Source organism: Globicephala melas, chromosome 9 (genome assembly GCF_963455315.2).
Source record: "Globicephala melas chromosome 9, mGloMel1.2, whole genome shotgun sequence".
Lineage (NCBI taxonomy): Eukaryota > Metazoa > Chordata > Mammalia > Artiodactyla > Delphinidae > Globicephala > Globicephala melas.
Window position 1 is genome coordinate 31197269 of NC_083322.1, and position 12606 is coordinate 31209874.

The 12606-nt window shown below is 40.3% G+C and overlaps 1 protein-coding gene across 1 annotated transcript in view; it reads left to right on the plus strand.

Moving 5' to 3' along the window:
- The window catches only part of CTTNBP2 (cortactin binding protein 2), a 443818-nt gene that overhangs the window by 5640 nt on the left and 425572 nt on the right, over positions 1-12606 (plus strand). Inside the window, exon 2 of the mRNA XM_070046323.1 lies at positions 2583-2666. The gene's annotated coding sequence lies outside the window, so the exon portion shown is untranslated. The remainder of the gene's footprint in view (positions 1-2582; positions 2667-12606) is intronic.

A 12606-nucleotide genomic window follows, 5' to 3' on the forward strand; every position in this document is an offset into this window, starting at 1 on the left:
AAAAATTCTCATTTTATAAGTTTTGCCATTATTTGGTTTTATACATAAAATAGAATTACACTCCCACCTCTACCATTTTTTTTTTCTTTTTTCAAACCATGGATCTAGATTTTAAGAGCTAGAAGGAAATCTAGGGATTTCCAAGTCCACTTCTCTCATTTTGTAGATAGGAAACTGAGTCCCAAAGAAGCTGAGTGACTCTGAGGGTTACATAGCAGAGCCTACAGTGAAGGCCTCCTAGATTCTAGTTCAGTGCTCTTTACAGTAATTAGTAATAAAGTAACTTTTACTCACAAAACAAAATTTGAGTCTATATCTACAGATCATCAGCCCATATCCATGGATATGTCATTGTCTGCCTTTGTAAGGCAGACTTTTTCAAAGATCAGAAGGAATTGATATCCAAGAATATACTCAAAGGCAGCTCGATATTTTTCAGATATCAGTACCTCTGGGAAGAATAGCAAAAGCGAATAGGATATTGTGGTAGGCAGAATAATGGCCCCCCAAGGATGTCCACATCCAAATTCCTGGAACCTGTGATTGTTACCTTATATGGCAAAAGGGATTTTGCAGATGTAATTAAGGTTAAAGACCTTGGGGTGGGGAGAATATTCTGGATTATCTGGGTGGGCCCTACTCTAATCACTTGGATCCTTAAAACTGGAAGAGGGAGGCAGGAGAGTGGGTCTGAGAGATGTGTATGATGACTGGTTCCACTGTTGATGGCTCTGAAGCTGGAGAAAGAGGGCCAGGAGCCAAGGACTTCAGCTGGTTGTCTTTAGCTGGAAACAGCCCTTAGTTTACAGCCAGCAAGAAATCAGGTATCTTGGTCCCACAAAGGCAAGCATACCGAATTCTGCCAGTAAACCAAGTGAACAGGAAATAGATTCTCCTTTAGAGCCTCCAGAAAGGAACACATTCTGCCAACACCTTGATTTTAGTCCAGTCAGACCCATACCAGACTTCTGACCTATTGAATGTAAAAACGATAAAGTTTTCTTGTTTTAAGCCACAAAATTTGAGATAATTTGTTATGACAGCGATAGAAAATTAATGGAGATAATGCAACCACTTAATTTATTATCTTCCTGGATTTTGACTAAAGAAAGTCATTGAGGAAAGTAGCTGTACTATACCTAGGAGATTTGGAGAATATTTGACCCTTTATGAACAATTTAAGTACTACTGCTCATGACCGTCTTTCTCTGTGGCACAAAGTCTTTCTAAATTTCTCCCTATAATTTCCTCCACAGTGAGATTCGGTATAAAGCATGGGTTTCTTTAACCTAGATTACCATTTACTTCATGTGTGTTTCTTACCCATTATACTGGTATTATCGTAAGGTGGAGGCTGTCAGGGCAAGGAGGAGGGGTGCGTGTTCAACCTTTACTGAAATCTTAAGTCTTGATGAGGCATTCAGTGGTGTTCTTCTCAGCCTCCGTCTCACTTGTGAACATGTTCGTGGTTCTGCTGGTTTCTTCTCTGGGTTTTATTTTCCCCAAAGTCATTTTGTTAGTAAATAACAAAGCGAATCTTTGAACCTAAGCAGTCCAGCTCCACTGCAATTTTAACACTGTTGTCCAAGGGAAATGCCCAATAGAATGACAAAATAAAGACGGTGATATAAACAAGAGGTAGGTCATTTAAAGTTAATGGCCCCGGTGTGGGCACTTAGTTAGGACAGTTACAAAGAGGCAGATTCAACAATTTAAAAAATCTTATTCAACAATAAATGCCTCTGGTGCATTTATTTTATTTTTTCTTCCGTATTAGGCATCTGAGTTGTTAATATTAAACACCTCTAACGGGGGTTGGCAAACTGTAGCCCTCAGACTACAAAATTTACAATTTGTTTTGTAAATAAAGTTTTATTGGAACACAGCCATACCTATTAATTTATGTATTATCTCTGCTGGCTGCTTTTGGATGACAATGGCAGAGCTGAGTAGTTGTGACAGAAACCATATGGCCCACAAAATAATTAGTATCTGGCTCTTTACAGAAATTGTACAGACCTCTGTTCTCTAATGTCAACAAATGAGATTTCTAAAGCTTTTATATGCACATTACCAAATTGTCCTCTACAAAGTTTGCACCACTCATTCTTCCACCAGGAAAGTGAGCTAATTCATCATCCTGGTCAGCCTCAGATATGACCATAATGCCCATTTTTGACCAGCTTTGAGATATGATCCCTCCATTTTTCTGAATTTGCATCATGAATAACAAAGAAGCCAAAACTCAGATATATAAGACTTTAGAAGAATGTCTGTGGTGTCTCCTCCCTCTCTCCCTTCCTTCCTGTTGTTGGAATGTCACTGTGGAACCGAAGAAATGTTTTCCAAGTCATTACCCCATGTGATAACTCCTGCAGTGGGATTTTTCATGCATAAAAATAATGACAGAAAATAACGATCTGCATTTTAACATATGCATCAGAAACTAAATTAAAAACCACAGACGTCATAACACAATGGATTAAAAGAAATTCTCAGCAGAGAGTTGTTTTGAAAAACAAAAGGTGGTAATTCAAATTAAAGACAACCGTTTGTCAGGGGTGTTTATTATTGTTTTTCAGCTGTTCAACATCAGAGCTCTCTTAACTTCTTGAGAATTCCCTTCTTTATGAGTTTGGGTGGGACAACAGAGCTCATTATATCAGGTACGTTTTTTGCTCTTTCTTATAGCAAGAGAGATCTAGGCTGTTTATGACTACCTGACTTACAGAGAACGCGCTCTTGTGGTCACACAGCTGCAGCAAGAGCAATTTCATGAAGGAGCCATGCCGTTAATACTCCTGGTGGCATCCAGGGCACATGGGCACATCAGCAGTATGGGGCATGCAAGCTTCAGTCTGTATTGTTTTGCAGTGGTGTCCACAGGGTACTAACCCAGTTTTGCTGTGTGTTTGGGATGTGCTATGTGGTTATGTAACTTCTGAATCTTGTTCTGCAGCCTGTCTCACAATTATGTGAGCTCCTGAATATCCTTCAATTACTTCCCTTCCTGCTTGAATCAGCTCAAGCAGGTTTCTGCTTTCAAGCTGGCAACTAGGAATTCTGACTCTAGAAACATTCTGGAAGCATAGTGTTAGCAGTAAGCTACAGTAATCTTCAAACACTTTTTTTGTTCTTTTAGCTTCTAAATTTTTTTAAACTAAAAAAAATTTTTAACTGAAACCTCCTTATCCAAGCTTACTTTAAAATCCTAAGTTTTTGTATTATAAATTTATTAATTATAAAGAATGTAATTCCTGTCACATAGTATTTTGTTTATGTGCTTTAACTGTATTTTCTTTCAAACCTTGGAGTTGCAGATTTAACTTAAAGTTTATGGCAAAGCCCATCCTTTTCAAACCCATCAACTGACTTTATTTTCACTTTAAATATGTTACCAAGCATTCTGTGAAAACTGCTGGAAAGTCAATCCACCATGAGCCCTAAACCTCCCTGCACATCCTTTCTGGGTGTGCTGCAAATGCAAGGCCTTGGTCATTCTTTTTACCTAGCTAATTGTATGTCCCTTCCAGCTCAGTTTTTAGGTAAGTAGGTGTATAATAATGACCATTTTCTAATTCTTTCAAATCTATTTCAGTGTGCTCCAGTGACTTGGAGTTGTTGATATGTGCATCTGTGTTTGAGGGCTTTTTCTATGTATGTGTGGCAGGCTGGAAATGCTGGGGAATTAACCTCCTCAGAAAGCCGTCTTCAGTCAGTGACTGACAGGAAGGTTTGTAGATACCTCATCCCCTTCATCAACCAGGTGGGATAATTCAGGTGGGCTATCTCCAGTCATTCAACAGAGTAGCTGGCGTATAGTGCACCTTTCATCGACTGCCTTCCTTCCTGTAACACTTCTCCACTCCCTTACTGGCTTTCCCTAAATAAACTACTTGCACTTGAATTCTTGCCTCAGGATCTGCTTTTGGGGGAACCCAAACTAAGACAGAGATCATAAATACTTCTTCCTTTCAAAGGGGCCTGTGTCCTACTTGTTTGTGGCTAGCCATAGCCTAACTGCAGTCTTTATCATCTGATTTCATCTGATCATCTTTTACATGATGCAAAGGATGGGATGGGGCTTCTGCCCCTCTCCACAGACCTGTGCAGGCCTCTGTAAATATACCTGGGTAAGCAGTCACTGCTGCCGCCAAAGTTGCTTTAAAGTAGGTTGTTTACTCAAAAATGAAATACCTGTCTCTGGTACCTTAGCCAGGCTGCTGCCCTGAAGCTTCAGTTAGGCTCCATGATGCAGCAGGAAATGAAGCACAGGAATGACCCCGTTACCTGACTGTAGCACAGGAGCTTATCTTTCTCCCTGACACCACAGTGATCTAGTTGTGGCATTCAGAAGCCTGGGCTAAACTCGGTTTGGTGATTTTGGTCATGGAGAGGAAGGTTTGAGCTACCCATGCCTCTTTACTGGGGTAATTGGGTATGGGATAATTATTCTGTAAAGGCCCAGAGCTTACAGAATAAGTCACTCATGTAGGCATTGCCAATACTAGTGGCAGTCAAATACTTAAAGAAAGGCTTCTCCAGTCTTCCCCAAATCATGCTGGGATGGTGACAGTTTACCCCACCTTTTTGTGAGACTATCCCTATCATATTACCCCCTCTGAGTCCAGGGATCTCTTTATAGACCTTTCTGTTCAGAAGAGTGTCTTAGGACAGAGTCCCCAGAAGTACAGCTTGAAGCAAGGATTTATTTGTTTGTGATTTATTAAGGAATTGTTTCCAAGTGAAATCAGTAAGGAAGTGAGAGAAGCAAGAGGGGAAAGGGGAGAAACCAAGCGTGGGTGAGTTTGCAGGCTAGGTTTCGCTGAGGGTAGCTTCAGTCTGACCCCACGGGGAATGCTGCTGTGTGAGTTGATGCCGTGCAGTTTTGTCCTCACTCGAGGCAAGGGAACTGGGCTTTCAAAACCTCCCACCTGTCACTCTTCAGGGAAGGCTCAGGGAGGCAAGTTTCCAGCCCATTGTGAATGAGGGAAAAGCCCAGCCAGCCCAAGGGTAGGCAGTATTCCAGAAAAGAATGTAGGTCTGGCCTCTGGAAGTAAATGCACATGAAGCCAGGAGAGAAGTGCACAGAAGCCATGAAAGCAATCTTAGGAAATCTGGGTGGAGCACTGACAGTGTGCACTTTAGTGGGTGATTCAAGGTTCTAGTCCATTTAAGATTTGGGGATATTTGAAGTAGGGAAATGTTAGGAGGGTCAGAAGATAATTCCAATTTTGTAAAAGAGATTTATAAAATGTATTTCCACTTCTTAACAAGGTGTTCAGCCCCAAAACATTCATTTGTGATCAAGGCAATTCTTTTGTTACATGGGCGGAGATAAGAAAGGGACTTGTGGAGGATCGTGCACCATATAGAATAAATTTCTTTTGACAACATTAACAAAGCCTTACATTGTTGGAAACATTTCTTGGCACACTTTGTTATTGGACTGCTCTTAATATATATGTAATCCAAGTTTGCCCAGGAGTTGTCATAACTTGAGGGTACAAAGGAAGTCATAACAATGACAACTCAGATTTCTCTGGTTCATGCCTAATCTGCCTCATGCAGGATTTCCATAACCCATTCAAAGTCTTCTTGGTCATTCTGGGAGTCCACCTGGGATTTTTTTTGCAGTAACTCACCAAGTGTCTTTTCATTTCTTCTATTCTGTGTTTCTTTATTGATCACAGAGGCTTGGGCGTTCTCTTCATGGTGGCCCTCTCTACCAGCACCAGGACTTATACCTGTAAGATCAATGTCTGGGGAGGGGGAGTGTGTGGGAAGAAGGGGGCTGTCTCTCAAAACTTCCAGAGCTTCAGGCTGTCAAGGTTGCCATAATCATCTATTCTCAGTATCTTCCCTGAGCTAAAGCCATACTGCATTCAGATCATTAGTGAGGAGGATGCCTCTCTCCTTGTCTCTAGCAGAGCTTATAGTTGGGTTCTGAAGGAGTGCTGCATGTGCACCCAGGTCTCAGAATCCTTCTGAAAACAGCTCTTTCTTGCTTCTGTCTATAGCTGTCTCCCTGTCCTCAGAGTTTAAACATGACCATGGGGATGGGTGAAGAAAAAGGCCCTCTTCTAGTCTCTTTCCACTGCATGCAAATGAACTTATGCGAATAGATGACTGTAAACACATCAGAAATGCCCAGAAATGCCCAGTCGGGCATTCTGAATTCTAACAGTTGACACACCTTTATCTTAAATTATCTTCCTATGAACACCCTTCCAAAGAAACACACATACACAGGAGACCTCTCTATAAATATAAATGTTGCAGAGGGGTTTCATTTGTTCCACTCACTTATTCAAAATTTTTTTAATGAAAGTTTGACATGCCAAAAAGTAGAAAAAGTTATTTGATACAGTATCAAATAAATAAGACATGCTTTTCTTAAGTAGCTAACCATTCTCCACAAGAATAGTAAACCGTGTGTGTGTGTGTGTGTGTGTGTGTGTGTATGTGTGTGTGTGTGTGTGTATCTCACTAACTACCATAGGAAAGCAAAAAGAAAAGTATGCAGTGGTGTTTTTACCACACAGTTACTGCTGGCAACAGTGTCTCTCTTTGCATAGCTGGGCTTCTTAGGCCCATTGTGGTCAGTATTTCTTGCTGCTTTAGGTTGCCAAGTTAACTGGGTATGAGGAGGACACTACTAGATGGAGAACCTTGTTTCCTGACCATTATCAGTTCTACAAACATTGGTGGCAGAGTGTCAGCTCCTGCTCTTGATTTTACCCTGTAATGACATAACTTCTAAATAAATGGAAGTAGATGAGGTGGTTTTCCGTGTGGGTTTGGCTTGGCAGACATTGGAGTAGAGTTGTGTACAATTAGCTCAAGTTTTAATGGAGGCAGCATCTTGGATGGAATCACAGGAATTGGAATATTCCAATTTTAGCACTTCAGCAGTTCTAGTGGATTATTCCTTGTATCCAAGAGGTAGACATCTAGCCTGTCTGTACTGTGTTTTAGAAATCCTCTAGAACTAATGCTCATTTTATACATGGATAAACTGATTAAAGGATGTGGTTAAAAAACCTGCCCAAGATTACACAAATAACTCTATGGTAGAACTGAACCAGGACTCAGATCTCCCGAACATAATCGCCTTCCAGTCTTCCAAATTACCTCCCCACGTGGGCTGGCCGGCTTTTGTTTGCAAATAATGGAAAACCTGAACCGAAGTGGATTAAGGAAAAGAAAAGGCAAAGGTTTATATAAATTCACATAACCAAACTGTCCACAGACTCTTCTAATTTTAGGCTTTGTCAGAGTCTTGATTTATAGGTACATGATGCCATCGGGACACCAAGTTCATTTTGATTCTTGCAGCCCTGTCCTCCTCTGGGTGCTGGACTCATGTATATGCTAGATCTCCTCATGGTAGCGTTAATGGGCCTGACATTCTTCTCACACTATGTCAGGTCCCCGAAGCTCTCACAGAAGAGCACAGAAACTTCATTCATTGGAGGACTTAGTAAGTTGCTCACATTTCATTGGTCAAAATGTGATACATGCCCATCCCTGAACCAGTCACTGTGATCAAGTGCAAGATGCTCTGCTGGACTTAGCATGGGGGTGGGATCTGCCCTCTCAGCCACACAGCTGCTTTCTGCTGGGGATGCGTGAGGAGTTCTCCTGTGGAAAATGAGGTCCTTTTGGTTGGAAAAAAAGGGGAAATGGATGCTGTGGAAGAAGCCAACAAGTATCCACTCTTCTTTAAGATGTATTTGAAACAAATGCAACAAAGCTCCAATATTAGGATACCTGAGTAGCTCATAATTTTAGTTATATTGAGTTGAATCATAGTCCCTACATATCATAACTATAGTATCCAAAATATTATTAAAATGTCTATTTTTTCCTTTTGAGTTTGTTTGAGGTTTTTAAAAATATAACCATGAACCTAAATTTGGAAATAAAGATTTAAAGATATTTGATATTTATAATTGCTGTCCTTTCAGTGAGAAGTCCTAAAATCTTATGGTTCAGAATATAATATATTTTTTTTCCAGAGACCCATGCTCACAAACTTTCTGAACAAAAAGCATTACCCAGGACCACTGCCAACTCAAAGGACAGAAAAGCTTTTCTGAGGCTTTTCCTCCTGTGTTGTCTGCACCTGATCAGCTCCCGTACACATTTTCAAATAGCCTCTGAAAATAGACTCTTTGTACCTTTCCCAACAAGCCCCGTAATTCCTTATTCTCTTTTCTTTAATAATTACTTTCAAAGTTTTACCACATCTTAGGGTGCTATACACATTGAATAGAATGAGCTGTGCAAAATAAAGATTTTGGTGTAGGTCCAAAAGAACTATGCTTTTTATGTCTGAGAAAATGTTTTAAAACTCACCGCCTACACAGCAATAAATGGTTTAATGATAGTCCTTTAAGTGCGCTATCAGAAATGTTTTATAGAATTTCATGAAAGACACACTAGTTTATTTCCATGGAGAATTGGTTTCATTTTAAAGATACTATACTAAGGAAGATTCCATACAAACAACTCATTTTCTATATAGTCTTTTAAAAGTTTCTTTTAAAGGTTGAACTAGCATTCACATCAGGGTTTGATGAATCAGAGCAGTGCTGATGATTTCAACAAGGTAATATTTTTGCAATCTTCAGTAACAGGCCAGGATTGCATGGACTGTGTTAGACCTTACATAAGGTCTAATACAAGGGTACAAAACAATACATCATAATTTAGAAGCTGTGATAGTTAATGTTGTCATATATAAATAAGTAAAGTGGCTTAAACGGTGGTCTCTGATGAGCTTTGTTAGTAGGAATCAGCTTCCCGAGACCGCTAATTGTATTCACATTGATGAGATTAAATTTCTAAGTTTGCAAGGTTGAAGGTCAGATCCTGACTGGATGACTACATCAAGATGCCCGCTTTGTGGGGATCTGTCTGGGTGAGCATCACACCCGGGAACCGGGAAATCCCTAGCTCTCATGGCTCACCTTTTCTCAACTTTTCCAGCTCTGTTGTTCATGTTATTTGAACCAAGCTCCTAGAGTTATTTTATGCCATATTAACATATGAGATAGTTTACAGATATTCCCTTAAGGAAAAAAGGTATTTATTTCTGTCTTTTATTTTTGATAATATAAAGACTTAATGTTTTGCAAAAAAAATTGAGTTATTTGAGTACCCACCTGGCCTGAAATTGAAGCATCAGACAAACTAACTGGTTCTCATCCCCGCTACTGTGTGTCTTTCTCTTCTCTTTTTTCCTCCTTGCCACCTCTTTTGAATGAGCCATTTGCTCTCACTGCCTCCACTTCCTCAGTGCCAAGTCTCTCCTCTCCCCCCTCCACCATCTGGCTCCCACCCCCATTATTCTACTGAAACTCTCTTCAAAATTTATGACTGATAACAGGCAGAGCTTCTTAATCCTCATTTCACTTGACTTGTCTGCAAAATTGGTTGCTGTGTTTTATGACCTTCTTTTGAAAATATACCTCCTTCCTCTCCTGATGTCTAGAACCTACAGTCTCCATTTAATTTTCCTTTTTTAACATTCCCCACATTTTCATTTTATACCCCTTTCTTCTGGTGTCTTTTACTGGAAGCATTTTTTAAAAAAGAACTATAACATGGCAGATAAAGCCAATCTACTATTCTTTCCCCCTCCTCTCTGTTCTCCTATTCTGAAGTTGTATTATCATTAACATACGTTTCTACATTTCTGTGTCTGCATACAATGTACGTTACTTTGTTTTAAAACTCACATATCCGTATATCATATTATAGCATCCTTTGCATCCTGCTTTTACTGAACATTATGTATTTGAGATTAATCTATTTTGATATATCTAGATTTAGTTCATTTCAATTTCTCTGTAATCTTCCGTTTATGAATTAATAACAGTTTCAACTACCCTTTAAATACAGACTTTTCAAATTAAGACTTTTTTTTTTTTTTTTTTTTGCGGTACGCGGGCCTCTCACTGTCGTGGCCTCTCCCGTTGCGGAGCACAGGCTCCGGACACGCAGGCTCAGCGACCATGGCTCACGGGCCCAGCCGCTCCGCGGCATGTGGGATCTTCCCGGACCGGGGCACGAACCCGTGTCCCCTGCATCGGCAGGCGGGCTCTCAACCACTGCGCCACCAGGGAAGCCCTAAGACTATTTTTTAGAGCAGTTTTAGGTTCACAGGAAAATTGAAAGGTACAGAGATTTCCCATATAACTTCTGCCCGCACCACATGCATAACTTCCCCCATTATCAACATCTCCCAACAGAGTGTACATTTGTTACGGTTTATGAACCTACATTGACACATCATAAGCACCCAAAGTCCATAGTTTACATTACCGTTCACTTTTGGTGTTGTGTATTCTGTGGACTTGGACAAATGTATAACGACATGTATCCACCGTTACAGTATCATATGGAGTGGTTTCACTGCCCTGAAAATCCTCTGTGTTCTGCCTGCTCGTTCCTTCCTCCACCCCAACCCCTGGCAACCACTGATTTTTTACTGTCTCCATAGTTTTGTCTTTTTCAGAAGGTCATGTAGTTAGAATCATACAGTATGTAGCCTTTTCTGATTGGCTTCTTTTCGCTTAGTTCTACTCAGTGAAGTATGGGGAAGGACACCGGCTGAGAGATAAAGGTGGAAAAGGTCAGGTAGAACATTATGAATTTAAAGCAAAACGGTCATCTGTGTGATTCCTATGAGTACTAACAATTTCCTGTTTAGGTGCAAAAAAACGTCTGAAGCAAGGTGAGTTCGTACGTGGGTTGGGGTTTTGTAAGGCAACTCAGTTGAGGGAAAGAAGGAACTGGGAGTTGAAAGTATTTGCAAAGGGGCACTATGTTGATGATAATGGAATCTGTGCTGAAGAAGGTGGGAAGTAATGACAAGGGATGGATAATAAGAAAGTGGTAGGATGAAGGGATCAAATGTCCCCACGTCATTGCAGAACCAAGTGGTTGTATGGAAGTATTTGTATCAGTGAACTGAATGTATAGCTATGCAGTAGGATGTTAGATCTTTCTATTTGAGAAGGTTCATATTTTTAAAGAGATGTAAACGTCTGGGGTGTGACCATAAAATAGGTGACTGAAGGGGAAAAAGGAAAATGTCAATGGAATATGGAAATCAGGAAATTGAGAAGCTGGGGCTTTTTGATGGGTCATCCACTTACTGAAATCACCAAAGATAAAGGACGGAAACCGGGTGGAATAGAAGACTCTTTTCGGGGAACAGAAGACTAGTGAATGAGGAAGTGTGACTAGGAGGTTGGCAGAAGAGTGTAAGAAGGTGTAGAAAGAGTGGTATAGCCCAATGATGTTAGCATTGAGAGAACAGTGATTTTTGCAGGAGGGAAAGGGTGATAATTTGAAAATAGCAAGGAACATACCTACCTCAACTCCTGGCCCTGATGTTTGCTCAGGACCCAGGTAGGTTTCAAGTAAAGCAAGGAGGTGGAGGGAGTATTGGAAGAAAAGGGAGCAGCTGGTGATAGGTTGGGGGTCACAGGAGACACTGAAAGAGTTTGTGTCGGAAGGGAGGGAAGTGGAGAAGATAAACAGAGTCTGTGGTTTGAGTCTGTGAGAAAAAGAATGACTTAGGCTGGGACTCCGGCAGATTGATGAGGTACTTGGGGATGTGAAAGATGATGGGATTGGTTGTGAGAGGCTCACCTTGTAATACTCTTGGTGGTGTGTTAGCCTCAGGCATCAATGGTGTGGCCTCAGGACTGATAGTCTGTCAGGAGCTGAGAGTTCTAGAATCATCTGCCACAGTCAGTTCCGTTACCTTGGACAAGGCACCAAACCTCTGAAAACCTCAGCCTTTCCACATATGCAATGAGTAGTTTATCTAAATAATCTTTGGAACTTCTTCAGGTATTTAAAATATCTGAGAGTAAAGAAATGAGGTCATGCCACTGGCAAGTTTGCAGTACTAGAAATAAATATTCATCTTGCAAATCGATGATGTATCAGGAGCTAATATTAGGAAGAATGAGAACTATCTGAGAGTTTATGCATCTGGTACCTTTGGCTTCAAAGCATGTTAATGATCTCAACAAAACAGATAAGTGACAGAACAATTCAGCATATTTTAGAGACATTTAGTTATGCCTTCCTGCTAAAGCAAATATACTTTGTAACTCATAAATATGAGTTAGTAATAGATTTATGATCTCTCAAATGCTAAATAGTAATTAAAGTTAAAACTGAATTGCCAACCCTTATCTCTCACCCTTCTTCCATTCTTTTGTCCCCCCCATCCAAACTGTATTATTTTCATTATAACAGTAGAATAATGCATGAATGAGACGCTTGAAAGCATACAGTCATAACTGGTGAAGGGAATGAGTTAGTAATGAAAATGCTTCTTCACAATTAATATTTAGATGAATTTTCTAACTTATTTGGTTGAATTGATGGGTCAATTCAGTCAACTCTATAACCACACTAATAACCTACTGGTTAAAAACTGCTTATTTCAGTCCAAATTGTGGAACAACTTTGGGTCCAATCAGATGATGAACCCTACTAGCTGAGGAGCTTTTCTCCGAGTTTGGTGTCCTGGTAGGCGTTTTGTTGAATGGCTTAGACTCTTGAGGGAGAAAGGTC